At 35.1% G+C, this 10,214-nt stretch overlaps 2 long non-coding RNA genes across 2 annotated transcripts in view; one reads left to right on the top strand and one right to left on the bottom strand.

The window, feature by feature from the left end:
• LOC114460606 (uncharacterized) lies at positions 1 to 5,992 on the bottom strand. The gene is made up of 8 exons (XR_003673687.1): positions 5,904 to 5,992; positions 3,182 to 3,251; positions 2,260 to 2,375; positions 2,135 to 2,177; positions 1,988 to 2,053; positions 366 to 541; positions 224 to 284; positions 1 to 148 (listed from the first exon to the last, which is right to left on the bottom strand). It is a non-coding gene; the product is annotated as an uncharacterized LOC114460606 (long non-coding RNA).
• A 1,389-nt stretch (positions 5,993 to 7,381) lies between these two features.
• The window catches only part of LOC114460607 (uncharacterized), a 28,862-nt gene continuing 26,029 nt past the window's right edge, over positions 7,382 to 10,214 (top strand). The window contains exon 1 of the long non-coding RNA XR_003673688.1: positions 7,382 to 7,442. This is a non-coding gene — a long non-coding RNA (uncharacterized LOC114460607). The remainder of the gene's footprint in view (positions 7,443 to 10,214) is intronic.

The following is a 10,214-nucleotide window of genomic DNA, read 5'->3' as shown; positions in this document are numbered from 1 at the left end:
ATGCTCCTTTGTAATCTATCAAAAACACTCACTACCAACAGTATTCAGGTCAAATATCTGATCAAACGCTTCACTTTGACTTTATTTAATACAAAAATACAAAGATGTTTTACTTTAGGAACGACACGTCTGGGATCTTTCCCACCGTCTGAAACAGAAACAGTTGCTACTTTAGACATCAGCACATTTAAACCATGACGTAGATTGTTTAGAGTCGTGTCACCTTTAACTGAGTGAAGATATGTGCTGCTTTGTTCAAGTCCCACTCGTTGTCCTGCAAACACCTGCAACACACAGACAGCGTTTACCAGTGAGCTGTGACATTCATCCTAGTCTGGTAGACGTCATTAGGAGAGGACACCTACTTCAGGGACCATTCCAGGTTCATGTCTGACTTCAGGGAGAAGGTGCTGAGCATCTCCTGCTGTGGGGCAGTGAGGGTGGGCACTGGTCTGGAGGAAGGGGGCGGGGCACAAAAGCTCTGCTGATCTGCTCCGTTGTAGCCATTCTGATGAAGAGCTGGTCGTTGATGATGCACAAACTGTATGAACTGTAAGTATGAACGAGGACCACAGGGTTCAAAGGTTAGAGACTTTCTATGGTGTTAATATTACAGTAATATAGGTCACACCAAGGCTGTGTCCCTATAGTCCCTCCTATCTCCTTTCCTATCCACTGTCCTTTAACACCTGGAAGTGTTTAAGTGGTGGCTGTGATAAAAGAGCGTTTTCTGAGGAAAGGAGGCGTGGCCGTAGGATTATTACATCACCTAGTGGAAGTGCGTCTGATCGTCAAAACAAACGTGATCACCTTTTCCTAACTCCTCTCCTAACACCTTTCCTTAACTCCATGACATCTTCCACAGGGTTAAGGAAAAGTGGATAGGAAAGGAGATAGGAGGGACTATTCAGACACAGCCTAAGCCTTAGTTCATCTTTAGTTTGACTGTGAGCAGGGTTTGGGGTCAATTACATTATTCAGTTACAATTACATCTTCAATTACTCATGTTCAATCATGATGACAGTTACATTTTATCCAATTACAATTATTTTTTTATCCTCTGAAAGTCAGTTACAATTACATTCTCAATTACTAAAGTCCAATTACAATTAATCACAATTACTGATCCTGAAATAAACAACCTATTAAAAGTTAACACTAATACACTAAATATCTATCATCTCATTTATTTCCTATATATTAGAAATAAGCTTCCTAATCAATGAAAATATAGGTTTTAATATTTTTAAAATGATAAAATATGTGAAAGTTTGATATGAAACATATTGTTAACTACATGTGTATAGAACTGTACATATAGAACTGTAACATGGTTTACCAGTTTAGCCTTAAATTATAATTGACAATTTTTAGAAAATTTTCATGGCAATTACAATTAAATAGTCAATTATCTGAACTCAATAACAATCTAATTACGATTATGACAGCAACAGAGTTAAAAAAAAATGACAATTATAATTATGCTATAATTGTAATTAATGATCAATTAAGCAATTATAATTATAGTGTTGCTACAATACAAACAGATGTTGGTTTGATATATTTATTAAAGTTGTTTGTTATTATTATAATTATTATTATTATTGATATGAGAAATAAATATGGTAATAACTGGAATATTTTGAGATTATATTATTTAATATTTACTACCACACAAAAGTAATAAAAAGTGGTATCGTTGAGTACCGATACTGATTTACGAGTAATGAGTATTGGTTTAAATGTGAAAGGTGCCCATCCCTAGTAATCTCTACAATAACAATGGTTGTTGTGTAAAAACATTATTGTTTATCATTTTATTTTATGGACAAATAAATATACATTAGGTAAATATAGGAATACACAGAAAACACATGTGGTGAAACAGTATTTACTGTTTGTTCATTCCAGTCATACTAGTGGAGGCAAGCATTATCTGAAGCTACAGCTGATAATGAGCACTTTGGTTTTACGTGTGTAACTTACCCAGAATCCACTGCTGGAACTGTGATGAAAACCTTGTAGATTCTTTAGATTTATCATCTACAACAACTGAAAAACCCAGGAAAGCGTTAGTGAGAATAGATGAGTTGCAGTGGATCTTCTTAAAACCATGACGACTATGATACTGACCTTCTTTGAAGACTCCGCCCACTGTGAATGACAGCAGCGTATTCTGTGAAAACAAAGCAGTTTGGCTGAGAGTGAACAACATAAATGATGTAACTCAGTGTGTGGCAGATCAGACGTGAACTCACTGTGTAGGCGTTTACGTCCACGGTGAAAGAGATGATGTCATGCTGGGTTTATGGCAGCTCGTTGAGGAACGTCACCACATTCAGTCATGTGTGCTTCAGCAGATGGAAACGCATCGCTAGGGCAGTTAAAAAACAAGACAAACATCAGGTGGGCTCCATCATTACTAGGGTTGGGTATCGGTTACTACTCGCTACTTTTTCAACACTTCTGGTGCAAAATTATTACTTTAAACTAACTTCAAAATATCAAAATGACCTTTTATTTCCAGAGTCAAATTTAACACATTTAACTCAAAACAACAAATAAACTATTATTAGATAAACTTAACATCAGCGTTTCCCACACATTCATTTATTTATGGAGGATAATGTCACGCACCTTCTTTCAGGCCATGTTTTGTGTATGTGCTACGGTTAGAAATGAGGTCATTGATCAATGATCTGAGCAGCAGCAACAACGTCATGTGTATCAAGTAATGTGTGACACCGACATCTTTGTTCTTATTGGGCCCGCTTACTAGCGTTTCCATGGGAACTGCTCCCATTCTCGTTCCAGGTTTCGGCACCAAACCCTAATCATTACAAGTCATACGTTGTAATGAAACAACACAATTCTTAAGATCTTAAATATTTAAACCACATTTTAAGTAATAATAATAATACATTATGAAACCAACTGTAATCAATGAATAATAATTCTAACCACAAAAATGTAAACTGTATATAAAAGTATCACCTGGTGCTTCCAGCCTGTTAACCCAGTAACACAAACCATTTAGATTGTGTTTTAAAAAGCAGTGATTGATAAATACTTCCACTATATAAAACAACACATTCACAATCCAAGGTGTTTCCTTTGAGATGTCAAAGGAAGTGGTCAACATTGTGAATAATCTAAGGCCAAAAGATGTGGTGTGGTTACCTGTGTCTGTGTGAATACTGTTCAGATCCAAAGCTTGTTGTGATCCATCAAAACGTTTAGACATGCATTGCTAGAAAAGAGATAAAAAAACATCTTTAAAACAGTTTAAAAACATTCTTTTAAATCAGGGATGATCATAGTTAACTATTTAACCATTAACAGACAACAACTTTGACCAATTAAAGCTCTTATTAAATAAATATTAGCTCTAGTCCAGATGGCCATCCTTGACTATTGTAGGAAATTTAAATTATAAACTCAGATCTGCTTTTTTTGATGATGTGGACATAGACTAGTTTTTAATTCACTCTCCATGTTTAAAAAAGGTGTCATAACTTGTTTTTTTTTCTCCATACATTTATGTGTATAGTAATTACAGGTAATTACCTGTTTAAAGGATGATGTATCATGCCTTATATTACACTTTATATGATTAAAAATGTTATTTAAGCATTGGATTGACACCTCAAGTTAAATGTTGTTTGTATTTAATGAGCAGAGAAATGTTGCACTAAGTGTTCTACTAAATAAATGGAGAGTAAAGTTATTTGTCTGGTCTTTTTCTTTTTTTTCTGCTGATCAGAAAAATGATCTGATCCGTGAATCAAAACCGTGATACGATCAGAACCGTTCGTTTTTTGATCCGTTGCACCACTACTAGTCAGCATGTCAGCATTACAGACACCAAAGAATTATTAAGTGCTTAAACAGGTCAGAAATACGCTCCGTAATATCACCCAGGCCTAATGTAACCAAAGCAGTAACGTTTTATCTTATAAAGGATATGATTGTATAAACTGTGTGAAATGAGGCGTTTAAACACTGTTTAAAGTAGGATTTTATTATTATGAGTGTGTTACTCAATAACAAACAAATCACTAGACTGATATGATGCCTTGTTATGTAGCAAGTGATGCTAATGCTACACCACTTTAGTTAAACAAAGTAAAAAGACTGAGACTAAAATAACTTTTTTATGAACATTATAAATTCAGTTAATCACATGAAAGTACATTATCTTACTAAGGGTTATATTAAAAGCTCATTTACAATACATTTCAATGTCCAGTACAAACAATGACAAATTAAGTCAAAATAGAATGCAATTCTATATTTATTCATCTTTTGTTATCCAAAACCATATGTAATTACTGCTTATTACATTTCCAGATGACTGATTGTAATACCAGAAATTTACACATACTGCAGCTTTAATGTGCTATAGGTTTCTATGTAAATAGCGCAAAACTCAGTTACTCTCCTGTGCCTCTAGCTATGGCTGGACAAAAAAAATCGATTTAATCGATTCATCGAATTTGTAGATAAGAACAATTTTTATTTAGCAAATTTTAGTTAAAAAAATTATTTATTTATTTATTTATTTGTTTACCCTTTGAGTAGGCTGTGTGTGTGTGCCACATGTTTAATTTTTTTGTCGGGGAGTAGATTAGAACAGCACCGCTCAATCCACCACTTTGTATCCCTGTCTTTATATTATATTTGTATTTTTTGGCACTTAAAATATTTGTACATTATGTAAATTATATTAAGAATTGGAAAAACTGTAATTAAAACTTTTGACCCCAAACTTAATGAGTTAAAAACATGTTTAACTCATTTAGAAAATGTGAAAGCAGCTTTAAATATATACTTTTGTGAATGAAAAATGTAGTTCTACAAAAATAAAACTTTACTTCATAACAAACTTAACCTGAAAACCAGAATCCAGACCAAAAATGTAATCCTGTAATGAAATCTGTAACAAATTTGTGTGCTTATGTTACGGGCCCCGGCTGGCACGGTGTCCACGTTAACAAAGAGAATGTCTGTAAAGTACATGTAGAGTATAAGAGTAGGAACCACGCTGCACAATCGTCTTTTCCCAGATTGCGTATATTAATTCTCTCTTTGAAGCTCATTTATAATAATACAGTTCAGTGCTTTCAATATCCAGTACAAACAATGATGAATTAAATCAAAATAAAGTGCAATTCCATGTTCACTCATCTTTTGTTATCCAAAACCATATGTAACAACTGCTTATTACATTTCCAGATGACTTATTGTAACAACAGAAATTGACACATACTGCAGCTTTAATGTGCTATAGGTTTCCATGTAAATAGTGCAAAATTCAGTTACCCTTCGGTGCCTCTAGCTATATATATTAAAGGTATTGTAGACGATGTTTAGCTTCCGGGTGGATCATCAAGACTATTGGTCCTCCTAATTGTCAATCATGTTTACTAAAGGCCGTCGTACGTGCTCGTGCCCGGTGCGCACCGGGTCCTTTGAAAATAGATTTTCACTTACCGGTGGCGAGTCTGACATAGTGGGAAAAGTGCAAATCTTCTTTTGTAAGGTAAGCTTGTATGACCGATGTCCACACCAACTTGTAAACAGAGCTGTGCACGAGGAAAACGGGGCTCGTGCACGCTCTCCAGCACACGTAGCCGTGTTGCGCATGCGCGTTTTTTTGTTGTTTTTTCCAAAATGTGGAGAGGGCGTTTTTTTTTTTTAAACATCGTCCACAATAGCTTTAACTATAGCGGGAATTACACTAAATATCGCGAGACTACCGTGGCGAGGCGGCTCGGCTCTACCGCTGTTAAAGTCTATAAAACTGACGTCACAAGTTGCACAACTTATCAAAACAAAGTGACTTATAAGTAATACAAAGCCTAAAGCTTTCATTAACAGTTGTTTTAAACCAAGCACTAACCTGTAAAGTACATGTAGAGTGTTAGAGGAGGAACCACGATGCACACTCGTCTTCTCCCAGATTACGTATGAGCGGAAACAGGAAGTGAGTCCACACTAATGTAACCGGGGAACTGCAATCTATAGTGCCGAAGGTTCCGCTTCTCTACAATAGTATTTTTACAGGACTACTTTTACTAAGTACACAATAATAATAATAATAATAATAATAATAATAATAATAATAATAATAATAATAATAATAATAATAATAAGTGGCATCAAAACAATTACTTATAAAATAATATCAAATGTAGTTACATCTTTTGAGTGTACCATACTTTCATGTAAACAAAACAAAAACAAAACAAAGCTCAACTGTCTTACTATAAATATAAATATACCTCCTGTCCTCCATGTTTTATGTGATTGTGTTTTCATGTTTCTTGGACGGAGATGAAACTGAAATGCAAATTTCCTCTTGTGAGACGAATAAAGGATCTCATTTAATAAACATTTGATGTAAGAAATCATTACATGTGTAGATATTATTTAACAGTTTAAATTGACTTTCTTTGGCTTTCAGCAAACACAAATATATCATCAGAATATTTTTACTAAAATCAGAGTTAATAACTTCTAAAAAAAAAGAATTTATTTTCAAAGGAAGAAGAAAAACATTATGGCTCAATGCCTGCTTAATTAATGAAATTTCCTTAATATATATATCTGTATAATAATAATAATAAAAACAACAACAACAAAAAAAATTTAAACAAGGCAAAAGCAACTGTGGATTTAATGTGATCTACACAGCGACTTTATTTTCACTGCTCGTACAATATTAATCTAAAATATATATTGTTTCTGAGAACAAACAAATAATAATTTATTCATAAATTAATTTATACTCAACAAATTTCCTCTGAAATCCATTAAATCATCCACAGACCAAATCCTTCAGGCTGTAACTACTTTATTCACTCTTAAATCACCATTAAACACATTTATTCTGACTGGTTTGTCATAAAGTTTATAAAAGGTTGGTTGTGACGTCAGCGCAAAAGTTGAGTGGTTGCCAGGTTGAGTATTTTCCCGCTGTATGTGAGATGATAAATAACTAACTTACTGAAGAAACAGTGAATAACGTTGGTTAAATGTGATATTTCTGTTTTATTTGGATGATGAACGCATGGTTTTTACGGCATTTCTGTGGATATTTAACATATTTCATGCGGGGAATCGTCGGTTGTATCTGGCAACCAGCTAGAGTCAGGAACAAAGCAGTGAAATGGAGGACGGACAGAGCTGGATGATGACTACCGTTAAACTAGAAGAAGAAGAAGAAAAAGAAGAAATATTATTGAGGGAAGTGAAGCTGAGTATGAGTAAGACGGACAGTGATGATGATGATGATGATGAAGGCTGCAGGAGGAAAGCTGTGCTGGAGGAGCTTCGTCATCCCGACCATGTGTGGGACGGAATGTTTGCTCCAAAGATGGAGAAAAGCGGAGAAGAAGAAACGGAGGAGTTTTCAGATGTGTGCTCTGTGAAGGAAGAGGTTAGAACACTCCGTGTGTTTCCATTCATTCACTCACTCACTCACCACATTCATCCGCTGTTACACACACACTGGAGACTAGTTTAACTGGTGACCCACTTCATTCACACTCACATTTCTCTATCAATATGTGACGATGTAAAGGTGGAACAACCTGTGTGTACTCAGTGGAACACAGAGAACAAACTACAGAAAAACACACTTTATGTTAATGAGCTAAGGAGTGGGCAGGGACCGTCTACAAAGTCACACCCCCAAAGGAAGCGTCAACAATAACACCAATAACCCTGTGGACAGTCTTTATTAGGGCTCTCTATTTACTATAGCAAATATAGTTAAGAAGATACTTTATCTGATTTATGTTTTCATAAATATCCAGTATTAATGTCAATAATTAGTCATAACTTAAGAAATAACTGTAGTACCATGAGACCAACATCTAAGTACTACAGAAGAAAAATAACAAAGATACAGTTTATTGTTTTTTATTTTATTATTATTTTATTTAAAGTTTGTAAATAACCAATACTGTAATTAATAGTCATTTCATCTATTATCCTGTAAACCAGGGTCTCAACTGGTCTCACCCTGTGACCCACATTTTGCCACAGTTATTAAATCACAACCCACTTTTTTTAGAACTCAACCAACCAAAGTTAGTCTTTCAAAAATATCTGTCAACAACACACATGTATAATATTTTTAAAAATATAAATCTATATATTTTACTGTGCAACATGCATTTCACAGCTTGCCTATCAAAAGAAAAGTTTATTTCAAAATAAAAGACAAGTCCAACATGAGAGACAGCTGTCTGCGACCCACTTTTGGAGCCTGACCCAGGGTTTGCCCCAGAAAACGTGCTGTCTGGGGGTAGTGAAGCCCACCAACAGCCCATTGTGTTTTTGTAAAAAAAAAAAAATGTTTAAAGTTGAGAGGATTTTTGAAATAATGACTTATGTGTTATTATAAGCCATTTATTAATGATACTTAAACGTAGAGTCTTACAAAAAGTCACAATCTTGAAATACGGTTTTAACACAAAAAAAAAAAAAAAAATACAGTTAAAATAAAATAATATCAATTGTTTTCACTGAAGTTAAATCCTAGTGAATGGTCACATTTCAAAGTAAAATAAATGAACAGTGAAATGTAGTGCAATATTTAGCAACACTTGTAAAAAACAGAAACTATTACACTTTTTTGAGAAAGTAAAACAAAACGTAGCAAATTTTCCCTTCTCATTTTTGACTAAAACTGGTTGCTCAGGCCCCCCAACAGCAGCACTAGCCATGCTGCAGCCGTGCTGACATCAGCTAACTCAGTGTTATGATGAGGCACTATAAAATTCATTTTATTTTTTCCCAAATTTCGTTTTTTTTTTTATTTTTTTTTTTTTCCAAGTTCCATGTTTTCCACTTTAATTTTTTAAAATTCCGGGGGGTTTTTTTTTAGAAATATTATTTTTTATTTCAGAAAATAAATTATATAATACAAAATAAATACTAATACATAAATAAAAAAACATAATAAAAAAAATGTATGTCAAAAATGAAGTAAGATACATTTAAAAGGTAGATTTAAGTTGTAATGACAATGATTATTATGACTTAGGGCTGGGCGATATATCGAATATACTCGATATATCGCAGCTTGTAGTCTGTGCGGTGTTGAAAATGACCATACCGTTAAACTCGCGGACTTTTTTTTTTATTTTTTTTTTTAATTATTTTTTTTTCTTCTCTTGTCCTGTCCAGCATCGAAGATTACTTAGGTTATCAAGTTAAGCTTATTTTATTTTTTATGCTTGTTTGTAGATTAACTTTTACATACTCGCGGACATAACTCTTCTCACACCCTTTCTCTCTCACAGAGAGACAAAACAAACGCACCTAGTTACCACAAACGTCAGTCTGTCGCGCATGCAACGTCATAACGTCTTCGCCCAGCAGAAAGGTAGCAGCAGCAGGTGATAACGGTTACAATGGAGGAGGACGAATTAATGAAGAAAAAAAAACAGCACAGGATCCATCGTCTGGCGGTGGTTTGGTTTCAAGAAGGAAGATGTTGAACAAACAACGGTGAAATGCAAAATCTGTCGCAAAAGCGTCTCTTCAAAATGTAGCAGTACATCAAATTTATATCACCATTTAAGAAACCACCCGCTAGAGAATGAAGAGTGCTTGAAACTCCGCTCGACAACATCTCAGAGCGGTGCAATATCAAAGAAAATTCCGAAGCAACCAGCACTCACGCAACTGAGTCTGGCCTCCTCTATTTCCAGGTCAACACCGTACGACAAAAACAGTCAAAAACAGAAGGAGATAACGTGCGCAGTAACCCACCACATCGCCAAAGACATGGTCCCGGTTAATGTGGTGGAGAAGCCCGGGTTCAGAAAGCTCATCAACACGCTTGACCCAAGATATAATCTGCCGGGTCGCAAATATTTTGCAGAGAAAGCGCTGCCTGAGTTGTACATTAAAGTGAGGGAAGAGCTGGCCAGTCAGCTTGTAAATGTGACCCACTTCTCAACAACTGCCGACATATGGAGCAGCCGAACATGTGAGCCATACCTCAGTTTGACGGTCCACTATATAGACAATTGGGAGTTGAAAAGCAAGTGCCTTCAGATGAGTTTTCTTCCTGAGGATCACACTGGCGGGATCATCGCACAAGGCCTGCAAGATGCTCTCATGTCATGGAACTTAAATGAAGCTCGTCAGGTGTGCATCACCACTGATAACGGCGCTAACATCGTCAAAGCTGTGA

This window comes from Gouania willdenowi, unplaced genomic scaffold, assembly GCF_900634775.1.
Source record: "Gouania willdenowi unplaced genomic scaffold, fGouWil2.1 scaffold_54_arrow_ctg1, whole genome shotgun sequence".
Lineage (NCBI taxonomy): Eukaryota > Metazoa > Chordata > Actinopteri > Blenniiformes > Gobiesocidae > Gouania > Gouania willdenowi.
This window is presented reverse-complemented; position numbering and strand designations above follow the sequence as displayed.